Source organism: Panthera onca, chromosome D4 (assembly GCF_046562875.1).
Source record: "Panthera onca isolate mPanOnc1 chromosome D4, mPanOnc1 haplotype 2, whole genome shotgun sequence".
Classification (NCBI taxonomy): domain Eukaryota; kingdom Metazoa; phylum Chordata; class Mammalia; order Carnivora; family Felidae; genus Panthera; species Panthera onca.
The window spans coordinates 42,455,580-42,468,396 of NC_138351.1; the positions used below are offsets into that span (position 1 = coordinate 42,455,580).

The following is a 12,817-nucleotide window of genomic DNA, read 5'->3' on the forward strand; positions in this document are numbered from 1 at the left end:
ATAAACAGGGAAGACTGGATCTTAGGTATGAGTTATACATTCCTGTACAAAATAATTGTATATTCTATGAAGACTGATTCTTTTTCTGGAGAAATATACAACAACACAAGGGAAATCTTGTACTAGCAGCATAACTGAAGTGGCAAGATACAATATTAGAAAAACAGAGCTACTTTCATTACTGTGATGCTGTGTGTCAGAATGTCTCTCCTTAATGAACCTGTTTGCAATAAGACTCCGGGTGCAAAGAGGCTATTTAGAGAGACTATTGTGTCTATAGCGAGTCCTTCAAATATCTTCCTACCATTAGACATGCCGCATTGACCAATTCTGTCCTGATTGCTGTTCTTTTTACTATCAAGGGACATTCTTGCCCAGACAGACGGATGGATCAGACACTGCAGTTCATAAAATGTTTACACTGTACACACACACACACACACACACACACACACACACACACACTACGGTACTAGCTACAGAGCTCCAGATCACACAGTGAGTCGAATGTGGCAGTGTCATATGAAGGCTTATGACTTTCCAATATCAATGAAAGGATTTAAGTTAAACTTTGCTCGTCCTGTCTGCCTGTCACTCTCAACAAAAAGCCTTTTTTTCCTCTCTCTTTTAGTATATGCCCATGCCCATTGCTCACATGGGAACACTTCAGGCAAATGTTTTCTGGGTCATAAGGTTTCCTACTCTACTAAAATTCTCTCCTCATTTATGACAAGAAAAGAAGACCACACATGTCATGCCATCAAAAAAAGGGGGGAGGGGGTAAGGCAGAGCACAACAACAATAATAAAGAACAGTCAAAAGGACTTCTAAAAAGATTTAAAATGCCAACTCAGAGTGACAGAAAACAAGAGACTCGTCTCTACCATATAACTGAAGCATTCTGGCTCACGCAGTGGCACTAACCAAGTGTACACAGGAGAGGCTGAGGTGCTTAGAAGAAACTTCCTGTTCGTCTTACTCTACTGTGTTCTCATCAGCTGCCAGGCTTTGCTATAGCTTCACCTTTCACACACCTACATGCTAAGTGATTCTCTGCAAAAGCCCTTTCGTCTGTGTTTTTTCCAATAGAGCATCCTTTCCATTGAAATACAAATAATATGCCTGCCAGCCACCTGCAAAAGGTTTTACACATCTCCCCCATCTCAGCTGTCAAGCAGAAAGAACTTCAAACCCAAAGGTCCAAACTGCCAGTACACTAATAAATGTAACAACTACTAGTTATATCTATCTGATAAGGAATCAGAGAATTGCACACTGAAATGAACCTAGAGCCAATGAATCAAATGCATCTAAAGACACTTTCAATTCCCATTATTTTTAAATTTCTCTCTCACCTCCTCCTTTCTTCCAGGCTCAACCTGATATTCTAGCAGACCTGACAAATGAACCATCAGCTGTCCTGTAGCTCTGATGTCCAAAGCCATTTGGAATATCTATGATTCCAAGTTCTAAATCCCCATCATGATAAAACCTTAAAATAATGCCTCTATTGAAACTACTTTGAACATTTATTGTTAACACATAAGCATTCTTTAAACAATTTTTTTTAATATTATTTTTGAGAGAGAGAGAGAGACAGAGCACAAGTGGGGGAGGGGCAGAGAGAGAAGGAGACAGAGAATCTGAAGCAGGCTCCAGGGTCTGAGCAGTCAGCACAGAGCCCGACAGGGGGCTCAAACTCACAGACCGCAAGATCATGACCTGAGCCGAACTCGCACGCTTAACCGACTGAGCCACATACATAAGAATTTTCTAATTGACGTATTTGACATTGCGAGCCTGTTTAAACACATTGAGGAGCTGCCTGCAGATTTAGGAAGTGCAGAGACAGGAGAGACCTGGTAGCAATCATTTTCTTCAAGGAAACTAAGATTGTAAGAGATTTAAGAAAACCTGTCTTGGAACAAACAACCCAAGCCCCTAAACTAGGACTCCAAACATTGTGTCTACTGGTCTAGCTCAAACCAGGCTGTAGCTCTATATGCAGGAACCTTTCTTTTTTTACTAATAAGAAGTTTTGTTTTTTAAACAGCAACAGCTCTACTAAAATATGCTCACTTATATCTGTCATATCCACTAGTGTAAAGAGAAAAACAATGTGAATAAGTACAGAGAGTACAAACAATCGAAGAATAATTTCTATGTTCCTTAAGAACAGTTATTCTCAAAGTATGGTCTCAGGACCAGCAGCATCAACATCACCTGGGGACTTGTCAGAAATGCAAATACTCAGGCCCTCCCCAAAACTGGCAGAATCAAGGAGCGCCTGGGTGGCTCAGTAGGTTAAGCATCTAACTCTTGATTTTGGCTTAGGTCATGATCTCACAGTTCATGGGGTTGGGCTCTGTGCTGACAGCATGGAGCCTGCTTGGGATTCTCAGTCTCCCCACCTCTGCTCCCCCAGCCCCAGCTCTCTACCCCTCCTTCATTTGTACGCACACACACACACTCTCTCTCTCTCTCTCTCAAAATAAATTTCTTTAAAAAAATCAGCAGAATCAAAACATCTAGGAGTAGGGCCCAGCAGTTTGTGACTAAACATGACCTCTAAGTGATTCAGATGCATGCTCAAATTTAATTGCCTTATCTTTAGAATATACACTATGATTTACTGAGCTTCATATTAAAAATATTTAAAATGGTTAATGCTCCTTAAGGATATAATCAACTGGCAAGGAGCCAAAAACAGACCCACAAATAGATCTATTTTTTTAATGTTTATTTATTTTGAGAGAGAGAGAGAGAGAGAGAGAGAGAGGGAGGGAGGGAGGGAGGGAAGGAGGGAGAAAATACACAAGTAGGGCAGGGGCAGAGACAAAGAAGGAGAGAGAAAATCCTACACAGGCTCACGCTGTTAGCACAGAGCCCCATGTGGGGCTCAATCTCATAAACCCTGAGATAATGACCTGAGCTGAAATCAAGAATCAAACACTTAACTGACTGAGCCACCCAGGCATCCCCCTGATTCTTTTATTTAGAGACAGGCAAGCACTCTCTTTTAGAATAATTAATAAATTAAATATTTAAATAATCACAAATTTAGGGTGAGGTGGAAATGGAAATAAATGGAATATTAAAATAAATGGAAAATAAAATGGAAATTAATGAATTTAATAAGAATCAATGGTGAAATGCAAAGACATGTTAAACAATATGAAGGTATGATTATTTGAAAATTAAAGATTAGAGGGGCACCTGGTGGTCCACTCAGCATCCAATGCTTGGGTTTCAGCTCAAGTTATAGTTTCCTGGATGGTGAGCTAGAGCCCTACGTCAGGCTCCACACTATGCAGAATCTGCTTGGGATTCTCCCTCTGCCCCTCCCCTGCTTGTGTGTGCGCTCGCTCGCACGCTCTCTCTCTCAAAATAAATAAATAAATAAAAAGAGGGGAACTTGGGTGGCTCAGTCAGTTCATCATCCAACTTCGGTTCAGGTCATAATCTCATGGTTTGTGAGTTCAAGTCCTGCATCAGAGCCTGGAGCCTGCTTCGGATTCTGTGTCTCCCTCTCTCTCTCTGCCCCTCCTCTGTCTCTCTGTATGTTTCTCTCTCTCTCTCTCTCTCTCTCTCAAAAATAAATAAACATTAAAAAAAATTTTAAATAGAAAATTAAAGATCAGATAAGGCACCAGTATAGGACAAAGAGAAAATGAAGGTGTGGGTATAAAGATATTATGAAACTAGCACCAGATAAAGAACAAAATAAGTAAGTGACAGGAGAGAAAGTACTGTTACTTTAGTGATAACATCACAAGAGAACTGTGCGAAGTAGAAGAAGCAAGTTTGAACTGGATCCGGCATTAAATCTCAGGGAAATTATTTCATGAGTAGTGTTAATTCAGAAGGTAAAAAGTGGATCAGAATCACTCATGACTTCAAAATCAAAGCCTCTACTGTTTCTAAAAGCCAAAAGTTAGATACAAACTAAATACTCTTTTAACGATTAGCGACTGTAATCACAGTACTCCCAGACATTGTAATTCCAGGAGGCCATAAAAAAATTATATGCCTCCATGACTCTAACATTGAAAAATACATGGGCAAGTAGAAAAAGCAATTAAAATATAATCATACAACTCCTGGTTCAAAAAATATGGGCATGTGTATGTATATGTGCATAGAACAGTCTGGAAAGTAATAAGACACAATGGACACTAGAGCAGGTGATTGGTTTGCAACTAAGTTTTATCTCTTCTTTATTTTCTCATTTTTCTTGTTTTTTTTTTTAATGTTTATTTATTTTTGAGAGAGAGAAAGCATGCATGAACAGGGGAGGGACAGAGAGAGAGAGAGAGACACAGAATCCAAAGCAGGCTCCAGGCTCTGAACTGTCAGCACAGAGCCTGATGCGGGGCTGGAACTCATGGACCACGAGATCATGACCTGAGCCGAAGTCAGCCGCTTAACCGACTGAGCCACCCAAGCACCCCATCATTTTTCTTGTTTTTTAAATGAACAATGATTACTTTCATAATGAAGAAATATAAAAATACAGGCACAAAGTTTTACGAAAAAGAAAGAGAATAAGTGATTGCCTTTTTATATGCAGGGATGGGTTGGGGGTACTGCTTCTAGCAGAGGTATTAGACCAGTAATAAAATGCTAGAGACTTCACAAAAACAGAATGTCGAGACAAAGATACAAACTTTGGAAGGAAAAAAACTCTAAACTACAGGCAACCATCATAATGTATCAGTCTCTATATTCAGCAAAAAAGGAGGGGGGGCAGATCAAAGCCACTCACTACATTCTAATGATAATCTAAGTGAAAAGTGGAAAGGACATAGTTTATTAAGCACATTCTATGTGCCAGATACTTTCACATAATATCTCCCTTAATCTTCCTAACAACTTGCAAGGTATTCCCTCTATTTTGCAGGTAAGAGGCTTAATTAAAGGAAACAAGTATGTTTCCAACGCTCAGTGGTCTCCAGAGTTCATGAGCTTTTCCCACTACACTAGGCTCCAAAAGGAGTTCTTAACACATAGTTCTTGAAGTGGTACAAGCTGAAATCTAAGATGTTCAAACAACTTTAGAAAGGACTCCATTATCCCTCTTAAGTACAAAATAAATATAGAATAGAAAGGGAAGAGGGGGAAAGGCAGCAAGGACTGATGTGAGGCAAGCTTTGTAGGCTGTGTTAAGGACTTGTGACTCCTAAGGGAAGCTGATTTTAGAAATGCTCCTTTTGGGACACCTGGGTGGCTCAGTCGGTTAAGCGTCTGACTCTTGGTTTCAGCTCAGCTCATGGTCTCAGAGTTGTGAGTACGAGCCCTGTGTTGAGCCCCACATCAGGCTCTGCACTGGTGGTGCAAAGCCTACTTGGGATTCTCTCTCTCCCTGCTCCTCCCCTGTGAGCATGCACTATCTCTCTTTCAGAATAAATAAATAAACATTAAAAAAAAACAAAAACAAAGAAAGAAATCCTTCTTTCGCTTCCTGTAGGGCATGACAGTGGTAAGGCAATGACCAAACAAAAGCTGTAGCTTACATAAGTTACCAGAGATATGGAGAAGAGAGCAAATTTAAGAAGTATTCAAGAGATAGAACTGACAAGATATCCTGATTGATGTGATAATTCTTCTTTTTGACCCAACAACCATATGAACTTAACTCGAAACTTACTTATATATAACTTCACCACTAACAATCTTTGAAGGCATCTCCAATTTGGGGTCTTGCAATTTCACTTCTTTCTTACTTTTTGCCTTTGTAGTACAAACCTATCTACATGCATTTAAATATTAAAAATGGTTTGTTCCATCAACTGGTGGAACACAATAGAGTATTATTTGGCAAAAAAAATGAAGTACTGATACATGAGACAACGTGGTAAATCTTGAATATGTTATATAACTTAAAGAACAAAGTCATATACAGTATGATTCCATTTGTATGAAATATCCAGAATAGGCAAATCCAAAGACAAAGTAGACCAATGGCTGCCTACAGCTGGAGGGGGATAGCAGCATTGGGGATGACAGCTAAAGAGTAGGAGTTTCTTTTTGAGGTGATAAAAATATTCTAAAATTGACTGTGGTAATGGTTACACAATTCTGAATGCACTAAAAACCAATGAAACCACTCCATAAGTAGGCAAAGTAATGGTATGTGACTTATATCTAAATAAAGCTGATATTTTTCTAAGTATTTTGGGGCAATATTTATTGAGTATGATGTGCTCAGCAGTAAGATGGGCACAGGATGAGCAGATAAAAACAACAGGATATCAGTCCTGAAACAGCATGCAATCTACAAAAAATAAAACCACTGTAAGCCAACTGGTTCCTATCCGTAGGATCTTCCACACGGTTCTGTGCAAAACAATCTTCTCAGCATCTTTAAGAAAAAGTGCTTACCCAAGAAACACATACATTTTTCTTTTGATTTTTAACTCCACAGAGGTATTTATACACTAAGATAATATTCCAAGTCACTGACAGAAAGGTTATTTAATCATACAGTTAAAGAACATTCCCTATGAAAGATTTAATTCTGCTGTTTAAAAAAACTCCCTGGATAAAACATTTCTAGAGACATATGGGCACTGTAAAAAAAAAAATTGAACAACACTAGCCTTACATTCATGTCTAGGCATATAACATCTAGTTCAACGTATGCTTTTATTTATTTGGATTTAATGGGGTTCATTTTCAGGTTTGTTCTTCAAGCAGGTATCTTGGAATGGGTCTAAATGCCAAAGATCTGAAGATCTAGATTCCAGACCTCATGTCATCAGGGCTGGACTGATTTTCAGGGGTGGTGGTAATAAACAAGCAGCTTACATCGACAAAATATACAACAGGGGCACAGTAGAGGGGACATACCTTTTTTTAAAGTTTATTTATTTATTTTGAGAGATTGTGTGTGTGCGTGCATGCAGGGAAGGGGCGGGGGGCGGGGAGAATCCCAAGCAGGATCCACGCAATGTCAGCACAGAGCTGGACTCAGGGCTCAATCTCATGAACTGGGAGATCATGACCTAAGCCAAGATCAAGAGTAGGATTCTTAACCGACTGAGCCACTCAGGCACCTGGACATACCTTTTTATTGCCCTGAAGAAAAGTTTAAAAATTTAAATACAAATACATTAATTGCAGCAATATTTAAAATAACAAAAAGCTGGAAACAACCTATCTTTCAAATATGGGGGCTCTATAAATAAATAATGGCTCATGACAGAATGCTATATGGCCATCAGAATTCATATTTAACAACTACCCCCCAAGGTTATGAAAGCAATTAATGACTTTTATATTAAGTTCAAAATGTCAGTTACAAAATAGTATACTGAATATCATCTCAATTTTATAAAATTAAAGATGCATTGAAAAAAATCAGGAAGGTTACAAAATCACAAGTAAGGTTATCTCTAGGTGCTATAATTATGAGTGGTTTTAAATTTTTGTTAGTTACATACAAGTCAAATTTTTTAAAATAAATTAGTATTTCTGTTATGGAGGGGCAGGAATCAAACAATAAATTTGTAGTTACGTCTCATCTTCTCATCAAAGTAAACTGAAGAAGAAAAATGTGGGTTTTTTTTGTTTTTTTGGTTTTTTAGTTATTTTTGAGAGAGAGAGAGCGTACATGTAAGAGGGGGATGGCAGAGAGAGAGGGAGAGAGAGAGAATCCCAAGCAGGCTCTGAGCTTCCAGGACAGAGCCCCATGCAGGGCTCAAACTCACAAACTGTGAGATCATGACCTGAGCCAAAATCAAGAGTCTGATTCTTAACTGAGTCTCCAGGTGCCCCAGTAAGGAAGAAAAATGTTCTGGTCCAAAAATGAGAGTTCTGATTATCTGAGTTTTACTTGCCCCAAGTTTTAATATATTAGTCTTCCGATGTGCCGAGTTTTCTCTTTACTCTGGGCTTTTACCAATGTTGTTCCTTGTGCCAGGAGGATTTTTAGCCCCATTTCCTAGACCCTTTCACTTCACCAGGCTAACTCTAAAGAAAAAGAAAGCAGAGGTGTCACTCTAGTAAGTCTCTGGTACTACATGTGCTGATGGACCGCTGGGCTTAGGGTTCCACAGCATTTATCACAAGGTCCTACCCACTTTAAGATATTCTGAGGGCAAGGAAGAAGTGTCTCTGTTTTGTTCACCACTACATCAACTATACTTTGTAGCATACAGTATGAACTCGATAAATAATTTTGAAAAAAAAAGAACTTATGTATTAATGGATCAATTAAGAAGCAAATATTCTGTCAGAGACACTGAGCATCCCTAATTCTTAGAAGGATTTACTCTAAGTAAAACAGGGGTGTGTGTTTCGTGTAATGAGAACATCAGAGTATAATCGTTCAGTAATGTAAGCAAAAGACAGGTCTTAGGTGCTCCTGTTCACAGAGTCTGTAAATGTGAAAGCATGAACCTAGTAGAAAGTTAAATATATCCAATCACAGGCTATTAAGTATGTTAATGTCTTAAATACACCATTGCAAATAAACAGAAATAAGGTGCAATTAGGGGAAACAATTAAACTAGAATTATACCATATTTCTTGAACTTGGTTCCCAAAGATCAGATTCAGATGTTGCTTTTATTCAAAACCTTTGAAAAAGTAAATAAAACATTCTGCACATTGTTCACTATAAATCTTACCATTCAAATTAAATCTAAACATAAACATAACCTTAAATCCTCCTCTAGTCCTACAAATATTCAGATAATCAAAATCTAACTTCTAGGACAACAATTTTTCTATATGAGTACAATATTTATGCTGAAGAGATATGTTATGCAAATCACAGCGACTTACACTTATGTTACATTTAAGTTTACTCTTGTGTGTATCATAAGGTTCAACAGTCTATAAATTTACCTAAAGCTGAGGTTGCCTATGAAACAATTATACCATTTAGGACATTTTTTTAAGTAAGCTCTATGCCAAACATGGGGCTTGAACTGAGGACCTTGAAATCAAGAGTTGTATGCTCTACTGAGTGAGCCAGCCAGGTGCCCCCAGGACATGTATAATATTGATTTAGGTTTAAGATCTATTTGGGAATAGCCAATAAAAGCTTCAAACAATATGCACTACTTTGTATTATTTACTTTGGCATGTGATCCTAACAGCTATACAACAAACCTGAATTAAGAATTCACAAATTAGATCTCTACTTTATTTATACCACTACTATATTCAATCTTCCTTCGATGATGTCTAGAAATGTTAAAATAGATCAAATAAAATATCAAAGCCATGTTAAAACTAGATCATTACTAACCTTAGCTATGCAACAGCCCAATTAGCCAATTTACACTGATAATTTTCCAAATAAATTTTTAATATTCATCGAAATCTTTTAAATTTTTTGGATACATAAAAAACACTAAGATTTTTCAATTTAAAATTTCAAACACAAAGTGATAAGTGACAACTGAACTAGCAGAATGGCATCCAATTTTTTTTTTCCAATAAGTCGGACACAAATTCAAAATTTTCGGTTGAAACAAAAAAATCCTTTTTTTTTTTTTTAATTTTAGAGAGACTATGCATCAATGGGGGAGAGAGGCAGAGGGGACAGAGAGAGACAGAGAGAATCCTTTTTTTTTTTTTTTTAACTTTTTTTAATGTTTATTTTTGAGAGAGACAGAGTATGAGTAGGAGAGGGGCAGAGAGAGAGAGAGAGAGAGAGAGAGACAGACAGACAGACAGACAGACAATCTGAAACAGGCTCCAGGCTCTGAGCTGGCAGCACAGAGCCTGATGCGGGGCTCGAACTCATGAACCGCAAGATCATGACCTGAGTTGAAGTCGGACGCTTAACTAACTGAGCCACCCAGGTGCCCTGAGACAGAGAATCTTAAGCAGGCTCCACAGCCAGCACAGAGCTTGATCCCACGACCCTGGCTGGGATCATGACCTGAGCAGAAATCAAAAGTCAGGAGCTCAACTGACTGAGCCACCCAAGTACTCCTACAAGAAAAAAAAAAAAACCGTATTCAAAGAATGGAGGAAAGCACTACAGGAAGAAGAAATAAATGTGGCTATGTTTCTAGTCCGAGAGACTCTGATGCTGTACTGTTCCAACACTGGAGACACTGAGAACACAGCCCCAGTTCTAGAGTTGCTCACATTGTGGTGGGAGAGATGGATAATAAGGTTCAGTGTGTTCAGTGAGTTGTTCTCAAAGGTCTTTGTGGTAATCTGGTGCTACTTTTTCACAGAGTACATGGGACACCTACCACCCTTGAAAATAAGTTAAACAAAGCACTTATAAGAATTTTTTTTAAATCTAGTCTGGAGCATTACAAAAATATACAAATAAGTGTCCCATAGGTATAAAGCAGTAGGTACCTTAAGGAAAAGATGGCAAAACAGGAGGCATACCTGGGAAACAATATGGCTAGAAAACAATATAAAAAAGACCATCAGCGAGAGATGGAGGTGAAGATAAGCTCGCCTATTCTTTTTAAAATTTTTTAAAATGTTTATTCATTTTTGAAAGAGAGAGACAGAGTGCAAGCAGGGGAGGGTCAGAGAAAGGAGACACAGAACCTGAAGGAGGCTCCAGGCTCTGAGCTATCATCACAGAGCCCAACGCAGGGCTTGAGCTCACGAACAATGAGATCATGACCTGAGCCCAAGTCAGATGCTTAACCGACTGATGCCACTCAGGCACCCCTAAGCTTGCCTATTCTTAAGGAGATCCCTGAACACAAAAGGAAGGGCTTATTCTGACCAGAGAGAGTCTGTAATGGATGAAGTTTGAGAGCTGAGCAGTGATAAAGTCATGGTTTTAAAAGTCTCCAGTGCCAATGAATACACTGCCCTGGAGGGAGCTTGAGGGTAAACTGGCCAAATTACATAGCCAGCTTATACTAGGGGAGTATGACTGAAAAGGAGTAAAGGAGTGATACGAATTCACTTTATAAACCACCAACCCCATTCAACTCCCCAGTAATCATAACAAGACTTTTATTTTTTTTTAAAGAAGGGACAGTTCTAAGAGACAAAGCAACCTAAAACAATTGCCTTCAGGATTTGGCGGCAAATGGAGTGGGTGAACAAACAGGAAGAAAATGATCTCTCAGGTATTTGGGCCTGGTCTCCTGAGAGACCAGGAGAACGATGGTCACTTGTAGAGGTTGGTTAAGGTTCCTGTGTACATGCTGACATAACAGTGCATTTCAGAGACAGCTTCCGATTTATTTTCTTGAAACGGGAATGTGCTTGTGTATTAGAGAAAGAACTAGAACCTTAAATTTGCCTTTACCAAACACAACTCTCCACTAAGTAAATGTGAGTCCACTGCAACATAAGACTAGACTGTCTAAGCCTTAAAGTATCCCTCTGGCAAAGTTTCTGTTGGGGTCTTTACCTCCTGATTGACACTGTGGATGAATAATTGTTCCCTGTCTTCAGAGATCAGAAATTAGAAAAATTAAAAAAAGAACTGGAAGGCCACACAGAAAGTAATTGGATCAGGTGACTAATTAAAGTGATAGAAGCTCTTACTCTATATTTCTTGAAGGGAACTACTCAAGAGCAGATGCAGGTTAAGTAAGACCTAAAGCTTATATGCTCTTAAAGAAAAAGCATGCAAAAATATATGCAAACTTCACAAAAAGAAATGACCATGTGAACACATGCGCTGGGGCCCTTCCCAGGGTCTTGAAGGGCAAGTCGCCTCTGTGCACATGTCTTTATTCAGAAGAACAGTCCTGGAGCTCAATGGCCATCTGAGGAAACTGAAAAGAAGGTGGACAATCTCAAAAGAAGGTGGGCAACTTCTGTTGTGATAGGAAGAAGCAGACTTTCCTGGATAGCACCAAAAGAGTTAAAATTGCCCAAGAAAATGTAAGCAAAAAGAGATGAGTGGCTTAGACTGGCTGATTACCCCTACAAAGGTCTCATTTGACAGGGGTAAAATACAAAGAAAGTGTGTGCCAGTTTTTACAGAAAACATATGGGAACTTACCTGGGGAAATTTGCCTTCTCTTAAGTAAACAAGGAGTCTTTTCAGGTATTTTGAGTTGAAACTGAGAAGGACATTTTTAATTATAGAGAATGTGGAGAAAGAGTAACTCACTGGAGAATAGTGACCATAATGCATTAATATTGCATTAGGTGGAAAAGACTAGATCAGGAGTTAAATTTTTACATACAAAGACCACTATACAAGGGAGGGAGGGAGGAAAGGAGGGAAAAAGGGGGAAACAGAAGAAAAACACAGTCTCTATTTGAATAAGCTTACATGAGGGACTTTTTGTAAAAGAAGATTAATAAATGTTAAAGAAAATTAATTTCTTCCCCCAAATGTGGCTCCTCAAAATTAAAACAAATATGAAATGTACACTGTTAAGGCAAAAGCTCCTTTCTCTGTCCCAGATGCCCTGTTCTATGTGAGTTAAGTGCTTGGGGCAAGCAAATTCAATGGTACTGTCTCTCCAGCTCTGAGTTCCAACTGCAAAGGGGGAGATGCCCTACACCAGATGTGGAGGGGTAAACTCTGGTAGGCATAGGTGGAGCAGGAAGAGCAAAATCACAAAGGTCAGCACCCCTAAGGGAAGGTCTTTGATCTGTAGTGTAATAATCCCAATCCCACAGAGTCCCCACGTCCTCCCCATCCCAAACACAACTCTCATCCAGCTGGCTGGACAGCTTCTCCCTCTGCCACTGCTACTGGAAAGAGACTATAAAGAGCAAAGATCGGACAAGGATCAAATAGGACAGGCTAGAGAACAGTAATGGTGATTCCAGGCTCCCTTGGGAATAATAAAGTAACAGTGGGGATGGTAAGACAGCCAATTAGTACATTTCCAGGCAAGAGAGAGTGGAGGCC

The 12,817-nt window shown here is 39.0% G+C and overlaps 1 protein-coding gene and 1 long non-coding RNA gene across 10 annotated transcripts in view; one reads left to right on the forward strand and one right to left on the reverse strand.

Annotated features, from left to right (window-relative positions):
- The window catches only part of LOC144614177 (uncharacterized), a 42,333-nt gene extending 40,824 nt beyond the window's left edge, over positions 1–1,509 (forward strand). Inside the window, exon 5 of the long non-coding RNA XR_013551761.2 lies at positions 1,373–1,509. This is a non-coding gene — a long non-coding RNA (uncharacterized LOC144614177). The remainder of the gene's footprint in view (positions 1–1,372) is intronic.
- Positions 1–12,817, reverse strand: part of BNC2 (basonuclin zinc finger protein 2) — a 433,693-nt gene that overhangs the window by 332,915 nt on the left and 87,961 nt on the right. The window lies entirely within an intron of this gene.